Raw genomic sequence first — 14546 nt, forward strand, 5'->3', positions numbered from 1 at the left:
TAAAGTTGCAAACTGTGCGTTGTCCCTGGAATATGAAAGTATTCTTAACTCCTACCTTAACACCCCCTTTCTGAGGAAGCTCACATCCATAAATATGTGCAGCACGATTTTGGAGATCTTCTACTCTCTGTGGTAGCAAGTGCCAGTCCCATCACCTCCGATCAGTCCTGCCAGATGATTGCCTTCAATGAACCTGGTTCTACTTCTAAGAAAACTGCCTTTCTGTCAGTTAACTGACTGGAGATATGTCTTTAATTATTATATTACCATTTAATATTGGTCTGAGTGTCTGTGTCTGGGAAGGTTCTCCATCATCCAGGTCATCGCAGTCTATAGAACTTTGAAAGAAAAGCATCTGACTTTTTTAAGTTTCTTGAAGAATCATCCATGATGACACTACTTCGAAGCTTCTTCAAGAAACTTAAAGAAGTTCCGACACTTTTCTTTCCAAGCTCCTTAGACCAGTCTGAGTGTGTATGTTACTCATTATTAAAGCACAGATGAAGCATTGATTGATTCATCCATCCATCTTCTTTTCAAGGTTGAGCGTACCAAAAATGCCTTTTTTTTAAGCAGGAGCTGTCCAACACACCGAACAGCAGAGATGGGCAGTAACGCGTTACTGTAATCCGATTACTTTTTTCAAGTAACGAGTAAAGTAAGGGATTACTATTGCAAAAACGGTAGTTAGATTACCGTTACTTTCCCGTAGGAACACTGCGTTACTGCGTTACTAAAACCGTGATTTTTTTGCGAGAATGTCTCATGACAGTGACGTAAGCAAGTGTGACGTTAGTGACAACAGCTGTGTGCAGATCAACAATGGATCATATATCGAGTGCAGGAGAGAGTATGAGCGTGCAGCGTTTAAAGCGTGGAAGTACTGACCTTACTTTAAATTTGATTCCATAAAAAGTGACAAAAACATTAGCATCCGTTGTGCGTGGGAAGACAACTTCTTTTTACAGCGAAAACCCCCCCCCCAAACTTCCAAGCAAGCACCGAATGCGCTACAACGTAATGGGAAATTCACAGAGAAACTCGTGGATTCTTCCACTGACCGCTGCGGCACACCTGCACCAGGGTAAACCTCCGCCTACCCTACTCCTGCTTTACAGGTGAAAATAGAGCAAAAGGACCGCTAGTCTTTGATTTTATTTATTTTCTGCTGTGTTTTACTTGCATCTATTTGAAAGACTGAGTGTAAACACACACACAAAAAAAAATTATGTGCTGGAATGTGCAAAAAATAGGTTTAAATATTAAACAACTTTCTTCCAGTCAGAGAATGTTGCATATAATTAAATTTTTGCTTGATGCATAAAGTCAAAAGATTAAAACTAATAAAACAAGTTAAAAAAAAGAGACTTTTCCATTTGATTACATTTTGTATGATGGATTATGCAGAAAAAGTAGAATTGGGCTGAAAGATCTATCGCTTTATCACCTCTTCAGGTTGTAAATCGTGTTTTTAAAAAGTAACTAAGTAACTAAGTAATTAATTACTTTTGAAAATAAGTAATCAGTAAAGTAATGGGATTACTTTTGGGGGGAAGTAATCAGTAATTAGTTACTGATTACTTTTTTCAAGTAACTTGACCAACACTGCCGAACAGACAGGAAAGGAGGAAAGAAAAGCAGCAGGATGTGGAGAGTCACACACTGTGACAGTACTAACGGGAATACTGGACTGTTTGTACACAGAAGATTGGGTAATAAACAACAGGAGGGTAACAAGACACAGGTAAAGGCAATCAGGACAGTCAGGGGAAGACAAAGAGGAGAGCTAAGAACAGACCTAACACGGGACAGGAACGAAAACAAGTCTTCTAAGTAAAAACAGGAGATGATAGATGTCTCTTAGGCATGTTCATGATCATCCTAGAAATGCCTGAAAAACATCCAACTGAAAGATGCTCCGCATACATTCTGATCAGTTGCCAAATCTCTATCAATGGACCACTTTGAAGTAAACATTGGTGGCACTACTCCATGCTTCCCCTGGGTGTTTAAGCTCCCCTGTTTCTAAAACTGAATTTGCTTTCTGTGAGAACTGCATGTCAGTTCGTGGACTACACCTTTCAGACATTGTTAGCAGAAATTATCAGAAGTTTAACAATCTGATATTCATACACCAATCCAAAAATGTGTTTTTAAAACTCAGTTGTTTGTCACAACAAATGCAATGCTACCAATCGTACCCATCCTGCCAAGTGTTTCTGTCACTTTCTGTGACTTTCTGTGACTTTCTGTGACTTTCCTCTTGGTCACTGGAGGTCTGGCAAAATGCACAAATTCCTGCTGTTGCTGTATCACTCTGCTCAGAGTTCTTTTTTACCCAAAAAAGTAACAGTGTAACAGGTTTCTTGCTTTATATATGGGACGTTTTTCTTAAAAAACAAAATGCTTTTCTGATCCCTCAATAAATAGGCTAGAAAAGGAGCTGAAAAAGAATTCCAGTCTTTGTGGAAGGAAGAGCAGATGTTATGCTTCTCTTGTAACCCTGGTGGTAGGTGTCTGGGTGTAGGACATGAGAAATGTCAAGAAAATACAAGGCTGGACTAAAACAAGAAAAGATACAGAAGCTTTTATAGCCAAGACAGATTTAACAGCTGCCAAATAAAGCTTGTTTCCAGACTGTGCTGACTAGTCCTCCAGTTTACTAAACACGCACAGGAACTCTATTACTGGCAGTTTGCAAAATCTGAAGTCATGTTAGTTGCTGCAGGGAATAGCTGCACATTTTACATGAAAGTGAAAGAGATGGTACAAACAACAAATCTCTGTTTCTGATCTAACATTTATTAGTGAAACAAAGTTGAAGAGAGCTGGCTTTGTTTAAAGGAAGGGTGAGCATGTTGCCAGAGGCTACAACATTTCTGTATAACATCTGTGTGTGCCTTGCCAATCACCTCCACATGACTGTTTGGTGTCTTCATTAAGAAACACTGTGAAGTTTCTCTTTTCTGTCCTCTCTCTCTCTCTCTCTCTGTGTGTGTGTGTGTGTGTGTGTGTGTGTGTGTGTGTGTGTGTGTGTGTGTGTGTGTGTGTGTGTGTGTGTGTGTTTGTTTATAAAGAAGTGCAACAGTACATGTGCTTAAGTACTATATTAAAACTGTGCGCACGCCAATTTTCCAAATCTAGTTACTTTTAAGTAAAAGTCAGTTAGCCAGTGAACATTGACATGAACAAAAGCTTGAATCAATGTAGCCTTTTAAATTATTGCTACATATTACCTTTTATTTTTTTCTAAATAATTTAGAGAAAATAAATATTAACCCAAAAAATGGATTAGCTGAGACTTTAAGAAAAACATTCTCTCTTTAGCTTTGCTCTTTGGTGCAGGAAATAATGCAGGAGGACTAGATTTTGACAGAGCATCATACTATAAAAAACTGTCTTCATGCTGTCTTCCCTATATACTGTTTTTAAAGCAGTGACATCACCCATTTCATAGCATGCTTGGATAACTGACGCTGTGAATCAAATAAATCTGAAGCTGAAAAGACCAGTGAGGGGAGTTCTGTTTCCAGTTCGGATCCGGATTTTGTTTGTGAGGTAGATGAGCTAATCTGGAGAGGGAGGTGGTTCCAGATGTTCAAAGCTCCAACTTAGTTAGTTGTAAGATATTGGAATTACTAAAACCTGCTGTTTTATGCAACTACAGTAACCATATGTGAATGTGATAAAGGCACGAAAGGCCTTCTCAGGGTTGTTGATTCAAAAATGTTTTAGCTTTTGTTAAAAGTCTCAATTGCTTTAAAAATGTTAACTACTGTTAAAACAAGCATTAACAACTGATTTTATCTGTAGGTCACATTATCTGAGGTTTAAAATACAATGCCAGAGACCCATGGTATGAAGAAATATTGGGATGTTTGCTGATGAATCACTAAAACAATAGGTTTAACTGGAAAGCTTCACATGGGAATCCATGGGGATGGACTCACCTTTGAGACCAGCCTCAAGCAGCTAGTATATAGGAACAGCCGATACAAGCACTTGGTTATGATTTTCTCTTCTAAAATGAGATCATCTACTCTTGTGATAATACTGATATTTGTTACTCGTAAAAAAAGAAGAGCGATTGTCACAACTAATGCATGAGCATGGAACTGTTCATATGCAAGGATGGTTGAACTCACAAATCTGATTTGCAATTTTAAAAATAATGGCAGCCTTTACAGACTACAGTTAAATAGGCCTAAGGACCTAACATTAAATTGGTAGTGACTGGTGCAAATACATCGAGTAACCTTCACAGCAAAATGAAATTTGTGTCTAAAGACAAGCGACCAGGTGGAATTAATTTCTAACTGTTTGGGTTTAAACCAGTAAAACCAAGCAGACAGGAAAAAATTCACATTAGTATGAGTAGTTAAAAGATTTTGGCTCCGTTTTGGCGCGCGGAGGAACTTTTTGGTCATTGGAAGCGTGAAGCACAGCTGTACAGACTTCTGCTTGTTAAGTCGGACATTTGGGTGCAGAGGTCTTAAGTGAGCAGTAATGTTATGTGCGTTCCAAGAACTTTCACACACAATGCTATAAATCTGTCTCAGTTTAATGGGATGATTAATGCCTTTCAGACTGCTGAATGAAACATGAGGTAATGTGACTCCCCGATCCCCAGTCAAAACATGCCCAACATGAGGGCAACCCACATCCTGCCATGAAGAGGGACATTTGGCATGTTGTGTTGATTTTCGAACCACAGAGTAAGACCTGCATTTTTAACACCAGAAACAAAGACTGCACATTTTATGTTTACTGTGTGACGATTAGGATTCATTTAAGACTGTATGTTTTTCAAAGCTCAGTGGAATGGAGTGGCTAAGCAGGAGACTGGTACAGTGGTACAGGAAACGGTAACTTAACTGAGGGACTTAACAGTACCAAACTGATAAAAGACGCCCTAAACAGGATATTAAACAGCTAATAAACATTTAGAGGCATGTATGTTTCCCTTTAAATCTTTCCCAGGCATCTTGAGGAAAGTGATTGAATTTCCACGGGCTGTTGAATGCGCGCTGTTGACCACATCTAATGCCAGTGAGTCATGTGAAGGTGAGGTAATAACATCATGTCAATTACACTGGTAATTTGGGGTGGCATGAGGGACTCCAGAGTGGCACACACAAATCAAGTGTGACGGAAGCATTCATGCATAAAATGCAGCAAATTTCTCTAATCTTTAACGTGTGCTTTGAAGAAACCCCAGAATCCTTTGAACGCTGTATTAAATATCCAAATGATAAGATTAAATGATGAATTTAGACTTCGTTTGCCTTATTTTTGGCTTCGGTGGTTAATGTGGTTTCGGGTGAATGTCAGCGGCTGAATAATTATGCGGGCAGGTGCTGAGATTTCTGGCTTTCATTTTCTAGCCTGGAACAAAAAGTCCTCAGTGAGTGGAGTTTAAACAAAGTTCTCCACACACTGACTCTGTTTTCTTTTCTTTTACTTTCAGGTTCAAAACCTTTTTGGACAAAGGCACAATGTTTGTACTTATGGAATTACAGGCACTTTTTTACACACTTTCTCAGAGGCTCAAAAGCAGGTGGACAAACCGATATATATTTACATGCAAGGATTGTTTTTAGTACCTCATTTAATATTTAATAACTTCCTGCACACATCTAGAACCCATGCAAGCAACCAAATGCTGAGTTTCCTCCTTTAAGATGATGTACCAGGTCTTTACTGCAGCAGCTTTTTGTGTGTCTCTCTGCTTCAGTAACTGAAAAGCACAATCTATTCTATTGAGAGCTGGTGACTGACTTGTTCATTAAACAATATCCCATTTCTTTGCTTTGAGAAACTGTCGGCTTGTCTTTGCAGTAAGCTTTGGGCCATTTGCACTTTGAAGGACTGCCAAGTTTGCAGCATTTGGCTGAATCTGAGCAGAGCATAGTCCTGTGCACTTCATCCTTCTACATCTATCAATAATGACCCCATTTCACCAGGAGACTTACATGCCCAAAGAATAACATGATTCCAAAGGTTTAATAGATGTGGTATGATTCAGCTCATGAGCTGTTCCTTTCCTTTTCCATACTTTCCTTTTCCCATCATTCTGGTACAAGTTGATCTTGGTTTCATTTGACCAAAGAATTTTTTCCTGAAATCTGCACATCCTTTTAGATGTTTTTCAGTCTAGTCCAATCTAATCTGGTCTTACTTTCCTCAAGTGTAACAAGTGGTTTGCATATTCTAAACACGTTTTTTCCCCCCAAGTCATTCCTGTTTGTTGATTTTAGACTTTGACAGTCTGTCGCTTATCTTCTCAAGAGTGTTCCTGACTTGTTTAAATGGTGTGAAGAAATTTTTCTTAACCTAGGAAAAAGTTGATGATCACTCACTTTAGTTTTCTCCCATGGTTTTTCAGGCCTTCTGGTTTTGCTGAGCTGCCCCATCCTTTCTTCTTTGTAACAATGCACCAGTTTGCACCATAAGCCATATAATTGTTTGTAACTTGAATTTGAAAAATATAACCTTTAAAGTTTATAAGATTTTTTATGAATTAATAATTTTTAAAAGCTACATGCTACACAGAACTAAATAATTCATATAGAGTAGAGGAGGGCTATATGGGATAAATGATAAATATTTTTATTATCCAGGTTTTTTAAGGATTAGATACTAGCAGCAGTCAAAAACAGCAAAAATATCAATATATAAACAGAGGTGTGCATTGGGGAATATAGACACAAAAATAACTACAAGCAGTAACATTAATACAATTAATTAAAGGGATAGTTACATAAAAAACACAATTTACATGAATGTTTAAGGACTCTGTAGGACTTGTATGTATTTTTGCCTTTTTAGTTTTTAATTTCAGCTTCTGTCTTCATGGCTCCGGTGTCAAAATTTAATTGCTGCTGTTCCAAAATGTTGCCAACAGAGGTCACTAAAAGTTGCAGATTTAAATGACGCCTTAAAAGTGAATGCAGTACAATTCCCAGATCAAATCGGCTGTATTCTGCTGGTGCTGTTTCAGCTTCGCTTTCAGTGCATGTTCACCGGGAAGCATTTTGGAGCTTTGTGGCCATAGAGAACATTAAATGATATAAGGATTCCAACACTGCAGAAGAAACTCTCAGTCAAGGACACATATATGGCAGAGGATTTCGATTGTAGCTCCTTATTATTAGTCAGCCGGCTATAAATGTCAGTTTAAGAGCAACCAGCTTGTATCCAGATGGACTGCTGCATGTGCCAATCTCCGGCCAACGCATGAAAGGCCTCAATGTGATCTAGATCACTTCAAAATGATAAATCAAAGTAAGGATAGGGAGGCACAGCATATCCTTGAGAGATTATTTTATTTAATTGAGTAAACATTGCAAAACCACTGTGAAAAAAAGCTTTATTTCTGACAACTTAAGCATATCTTAGCTGATGTTTCCAGAACAATGGTGTATATAAAACCAGGCCACACTGGTTATTCAGGGTATTTGTTGTATACGCTGTAAACCTGAGGATCCACATCCATGTGTATATGTGTTTATACTCCACTTTGAAATTAGTTATCATTAGCTCATTATTTAGTTATTATTAATCTCTGGCTCTCTTACACACCAAGTCTTTTGTCCTGTCTCCTTCACCCCCAACCAATCACCAATAAGATGGCTGAGCCGAGTTCTGCCAGGCTCAGGGAGGGGCCTGGTTAAAAGAGGTTTTTTCCTTCCCACTGTCGCCAAGTGTTTGCTCATAGATGGCCATCTTTTTGTTGAGGTTTTTTCCATCATTCAGCTAATTTAATGCTATTCGTTTGGGGGAAATGGTAGTAACTTTGTCTGAGTTTGTGTGTTTTCCCTGTGCCTGCATGGCTTCTCTCCAGACACTCCAGCTTCTTCCCACAGCACATGTTTTCCCACAAAACATGCATGTTAAGTGGTGATTTTAAATTGTGTGGATGTGAAGTGGTTGTTTGCTATGATGGACTGGGAAATTGCCCAGGCTGTATCCACTCTCTTGGCCAAAATCACCTGGGAGCGCATCCAAAGTACTTTCAGGTCAGGTAATTCCATTCAAAATGCTCAACAGAAGGTAACAATGCAAACAAGGTTGAGATGTCCAGTTCAGTGACTTTGATTAGCAGAAATAAAGCCTGTCAGCTACCATGTGCTACTGCTGTTTGTCTTGGCACATAAAAGCATGAGTTATAACATCTTGATGAAATGTAAACATATTTGTAAGTATTCTTTTCTTTCTCCTACAAAAACCTTTATCTAGGAGTGTATTAAAAAAATTAACAAGAAATGCAGTGAGCAGCTGTGTAACCTTTGAACATATTTTAAGTCATTTGAGCTGAAAATAGATTCCTGGATCTTTTGTATGCTCTGCTCTAGAATGAGACTGTGAGATTACTCAAGTGAGCTGTTTAAAAACCAGAATCCATACAAGAAGTGAAATGCAGTGGTGGAATAGGTTATGCAGCCAGGAGAGTGTGGTTTTAAGTCTGTGAAGCCAAGAGTCAGAAGTGACTCATTTTTAGCTCATATGAAGTACCTGCATATGTTTGTCCTCATGTAATGATAAGACTTTTCAAATTCTGGCTTATTTAAAAAGAAAAAAAAAAAACAAAAAAAACTTTTTTTGAATTTTGCTCACTACAGTTTTAAGCAACTGTACCATTTTTTTTTCCTTCATTGAAAAACTTTCTATTAAGAGGTCAGGCTATGTGGATGTGTTGTTTTGTAAGTTTTTTTTCTTGTTTTTATTTAGGGTCACCAACAGCTGCAGTCACGGAGTTGTGGTTTTTCTGTATAAATGGCCAGGGTGAGCAGCTACAGAGGCTGTAGTACACAGCCACATTGTCGTGGGCTGTTAACCAGCATGTGTTGTAAATGAAGGGCCCAAATGGCACTCATTAGTGGTCCCTCCCCACACCAGCCATCACATGAGAGGGGTTTTAAGACCCCCTCCTTCTTCTCCAAGGAGACAAACAAGCCCAGTACAAGCCTCGTGATGCATGGGGTGGCATTCTTCACTGACATTTCACTCAGATCTCCAAACCGAACTGCATCTCCTGACAGACCGTGAAAGTCCGTCTCAGCTTTGCCAGAACTGTTGCTCTAATACCAGAGTTAGGAAGGAGGGTTTTATTTTTCTGATGCTAGCTGTCAAGCCAGGCTTATTACAGCTCATCGTGTTTTACTCAGAATTACAAATGTATCTGCTTGCACAAATGCGGTTTCTGAGGTTTGTGATGGTCTGAGGCCAGCAGCGTCTGTATCTCCTGGGTATTATGGTCTGCTGTTGTGGAAACAGAAATCCAAACTGAATGCTCTGTTCTTCTCAGAATTTTCAAATAAAACAAAAAAGAAAACTAAAAGAAGGACAGAAAACCACGAGTCACATCAAAGAGTTGTGCTATTCAAAAGACAATACCAGAGTTTGTTACTATGAATCTTTCTACCTTTTAGAGGATGCGGCAGTGTCTTGTGTTCTTTATTTGTATATTTTGCTGTGCAAAACCCCCCAACAAATGCAATTGCTGTAATTTTGCAAGCCTTTCTTGTTATGAAAAGCATATTGTTGTATTGCACTGATGTGTGACAATTTATTTGCAAAAGCAAAGTCATTTGACAAGTTTACTTTGCATCGTCGCATAATACAGGTCAGTGATGAAAGCTGCAAGATCACACACACACACACACACACACACACACACACACACACACACACACACACAGACTTGCTTTTTCCCTGTCGTCACACACCTTGCAAAATACCCTCTGTCAGAATTAGATAATTGCTGTTGGTTTTAAGAGGCTGCGCTGTAAGTGGAGCTGATCCTTTTTATTTTAATTATAGTTTGTATTGTATTTGGATTTGTTTTTCATTTCAATGTGAAGGTTTGAACTCAAACTGGTAGTAATTATTGCTGTCTGGGATATAAAAGTTAAAAGTGCAGTATTGCTCTTTTTTAAATGTACAGTAGAATAATGAAAATTAAAATATGAGAATAAAACATTCAAGCAAAGTAATAGGAGTGTTTGAGTAAATCTATTTTGTTATAGGGAACTACAGTTTACACAGTCTTCTCATAGATTGGATTTTTTTTATGTAATCTATGAATCTACAATTCTTTTTGAAACCAGGAGTCACCCCTGTTGGCCATTAGGAAAAATGAAGATTTAAGACACTCTCTTAAACTTCTCTGAAGATAAATGTTATTCCTTATACAAGTTTTAAATATACTGACATGTGTGGTCAGATAAAAATGGCAAGTTGACAAAGAAGGTTTATTAGGCCTTTAGTTGGGGCCAGTTTGGATGATTACATGGCTGATGAAGTAACAGCAAAAGATCATCAAGAAAAAACTAGATTAAGAATATTAAGACTACTAGGAAGTTATCTAAGCCACAAACATTACTTCACTAATCATATAGCATCCACCTATGGGACCAAAGACAGTTGAAAGCTGCCCAATAGTTGTCAGACCAGGACGCAGAGAGGACAGGTTAATGTTTTTGATGGGAGGCTAACAAGTGACTAAAGGAACAGAAAATAGATATAGAACAGCAAAAGAGAGGCACAGAGCACTCCGAGAATCCTCAATGGAAATCTTTTGAAACTAAAAGACTGTGGACTGTGGGAGCAGTAAAACTTTGGGAAACTGGTGATTCTATACATGGAGTTTTTATAGATCAGTGACCACTGAAATTTTGATTAAATTATATTATCATTTATAATAACCAAAGTGAAATGATTTAATAAATCACTGCCGAAGACTACATTAGTAGTCTTCAGGAAGAGTTCTCCAGAATTCTTGAAGGACATTAAAAGTTCTTGTTGGATGTCGGCTTCCTTTTATTCCACTCACTGACAAAATGATACTACACAGCTTGGAGGCCAATCCAAGACTGTTTTTTTTCTATCCATGTATCCCTTTACTCAATTGGCAGTGTGTTTGTGATCATTATCATGCTGAAAAGTGAAGCCGTTGCCAATCACATGCTTCCCAGATGATATTGAGTTGTCAGTCACAATCTGACCTTACTGTTGTGCATTCATAATTTCATCAATTTGGCAAAATCTCCGAAACCACCCCCCACCCATCACCTTCACTCAATACCAGGTTGAGATGCAAATGAGGAGACTTCACTCAGGACCAGACGGAGTGAGTCCCCTCGTCCTCAAGACCTGTGCCCCCCAGCTGTGTGGAGTCTTTCATAAACTGTTTATGCTGAGTCTGCAGAGGGTCCCAGTGGTGTGGAAGACATCATGCCTTGTCCCTGTACCAAAGACGCCACGTCCCAGTGGCCCCCAGGATTACAGGCCCGTGGCACTGACCTCCCACATCATGAAGACCCTGGAAAGGCTCATCCTGGACCAGCTGCGATCCCCTTCAGTTCGCTTATCAGCCTCGTCTCGGAACTGAGGACGCCATCATCTACCTGCTCAATCGTGTCTACACCCATCTGGACCAGCCGGCGAGCACTGTGAGGGTCATGTTTTTTGACTTTTCTAGTGCTAAATGGCCTGTATTTATATAGCGCTTTACTAGTCCCTAAGGACCCCAAAGCGCTTTACATATCCAGTCATCCACCCATTCACACACACATTCACACACTGGTGATGGCAAGCTACATTGTAGCCACAGCCACCCTGGGGCGCACTGACAGAGGCGAGGCTGCCGGACACTGGCGCCACCGGGCCCTCTGACCACCACCAGTAGGCAACGGGTGAAGTGTCTTGCCCAAGGACACAACGGCCGAGACTGTCCAAGCCGGGGCTCGAACCGGCAACCTTCCGATTACAAGGCAAACTCCCAACTTTTGAGCCACGATCACCTAGTGCTTTCAACACCATCAGGCCGACCCTCCTGGGTGATTAGTTAGCAGCGATGCAGGTGGATGCTTCTCTGGTGTCCTGGATTGTTGATTACCTGACAGGAAGACCACAATATGTACGTCTCCCACAGTGTGTGTCTGACAAGGTGATCAGCAACACAGGGGCACCACAGGGGACTGTCCTCTCCCCCTTCCTCTTCACCCTCTACACCACAGACTTCAGCCACTGCACAGAGACCTGCCATCTTCAGAAGTTTTCTGATGACTCTGCGGTGGTTGGATGCATCAGCAGGGATGATGAGACAGAGTACCGAGCTGTGGTCGACTCCTTTGTCACGTGGTGTGAGCAGAATCATCTGCAGCTCAACGTGGCAAAGACCAAGGAACTGATCGTGGACTTCAGGACGACCAGGAAACACTTGACCCCTGTTTCAATCCAGGGGGTCAGTGTTGACATTGTGGAGGACTATAAATACCTTGGAGTACACATTGACAATAAACTGGACTGGGCTAAAAACACCACAGCACTTTACAGGAAGGGCCAGAGTCGTCTCTGTTTTTTGAGGCGACTGAGGTCCTTCAAAATATGCCAGAAAATGCTCAGGATTTTCTATGAGTCTGTTGTGGCCAGTGCGATCCTCTATGCTGTTGCATGCTGGGGGAGCAGGCTGAGGGTCACAGATGCCAACAGACTTAATAAACTAATCCGTAAGGCCAGCAATGTTGTGGGGGTGGAGCTGGACTCCCTCAAGGTGGTGTCGGAGAGGTGGATGCTGTCCAAGATGAAGACAATGTTGGATAACACCTCCCACCCACTCCATGACATGCTGGTCAGTCACAGGAGCACGTTCAGTGAGAAACTGAGATTACCGAAAAGCACCACTGAACAACATAGGAAATCTTTCCTGCCTGTGGCCATCTCCCTGTACAACGCATCCACTTAACACACTGGTTACTGCTACAACTACACGTTTCTTTTCCAGCTATTTATTAATAAGTGACTTTTATGTATATATATGGCTGTATATATTGTGCTATTCTTAGTTAGGGTCTTGTCTGTCTCTGTTAATTTTGTTTGTAATGGAGCACTGTAATGAAAAGTAATTTCCCCCAGGGATCAATAAAGTATTCTGATTCTGATTCTGAAATGTGGTCACAAACCATGTCAGAGCCCTCTGCATCTTTTATAAATGGATGCAGACACTCACTGTTGCACGTCTCTCCTAACATTCTCCATACATACTTGACTATGATTTCAACTAAAAGCTTCACAATCAGATTCATCAATCCATCAGATCTATTCTTGTGTAATTTGGAACACCCCAGTCTCCTTAAGAATGTGCCTCCCTGCTGCTGCGGAGCCTGGGACGGTCTGCTTGCCTCCACCCCGGGGGGAAGGGTAACATCTCTTGGGTCTGGGTGCTGTTTCCCCCTCTGGGGTCGAGGGTACCTGGACCCGGGGTATAGAGTATGTTTGGGGAGTGTGATTGTGTGTACATGTCCATTTATGTCAATCCTTACGTTGGGTGAGTGCTGAGTATTTGTATATGTGTGCATGAGGGTGGGAATGCATGTTTGTGTCTGTGTGTGCCTGTTTGTCTGTGTCAGGTCGGGTCTTACACTCCACCTCTCTGGGAACTCCCAGGCCCTCCAAGGCCTATCTCCCCTCACCACACTCCCTGCCGGTGACTGATGCCCTCAGGGGTCGGTGCATTGGTGGTTCTTGGTGTCCGGGGCTGGGCGCTCAGGTATGTACTGCCGGTGGCTACTTGGCGGGGCCTGGCGCCTGTTGCTTGGTCAGGCCTCCTCCGGGGTGCGGGGGGCCCTCAGGCCTCCGGCCTCTGGGCCTGCGGCTCAGTTCACTCTGGCACAGCTGGCTGCCGGCAGAGCCGGCGGGCACGCCGGTGCAGCCCCCTCTAGCTTCTGCTCGGTGGCTACTGGGTGACGCCTCGTCTGGGGATCCTCAGCTCTTCCCATGAGGGTGGCACGGATGCCCCTCTGGTGGTCCTCCTTGGGCTCTCGCACTCTGGGGCCTCTGGATGTCTGGAGCCTGGATCTCCTCCATGCCTGCTTCATGCCCTGGGGGACGGGGCTATGGCTCTCTACATCTTCTAGCAGACCATTACATGTGGAAACCATTTGAATACAAGCGCGCTGATCCACACAGGTGTGCACACGGGTGTTCACTGTTCGTAGACTTAAATTACACCTTTCTTGGCTGCTACTTCAAAGCACATTGTGCGCTGTCTGTCCTGCTTGCTGCACAACAACATTGAATATTTAGTATTTACTGCTGTTTACACTTAGCTAGATTAATGCGATGGTGTTGTGTTTAGTATGTTGCTTTGTTTTTCTTTGCTTGTTTTCTATTCTTTCTCTCTCAACAGGTGATCCAGAAGATTTTTTTCCCTTTCTCTCTGTCCCTCTCCCCTTCTGTTTTTCTTTTCCTTCCTCTTTCTTTCTCCCTTTCCTATCCCTCACTCATGTCTGTCCCGTCTGTAACAACTGAAAATAAAATAAATAATAAAAACAAAGGTCGATCAAATGGACCAATACGGCCGTGATGATCCATTTGGCAAAATAAATCCATTGGGTATCCTTGTTGGTCTTCAGACAACAATTCTGACGGCTAAAGAACCAAATGGGACAGGCAAAAAAAAAAAAGAAAAAAAAAAAAAGAATGTGCTTGTGATAGCCACCTTTCCAATGAGACCATTTATGATGAGGTCTCAGTGGCCGTAT

The sequence above is a fragment of the Astatotilapia calliptera genome, chromosome 12 (assembly GCF_964374335.1).
Source record: "Astatotilapia calliptera chromosome 12, fAstCal68.1, whole genome shotgun sequence".
Classification (NCBI taxonomy): Eukaryota; Metazoa; Chordata; class Actinopteri; order Cichliformes; family Cichlidae; genus Astatotilapia; species Astatotilapia calliptera.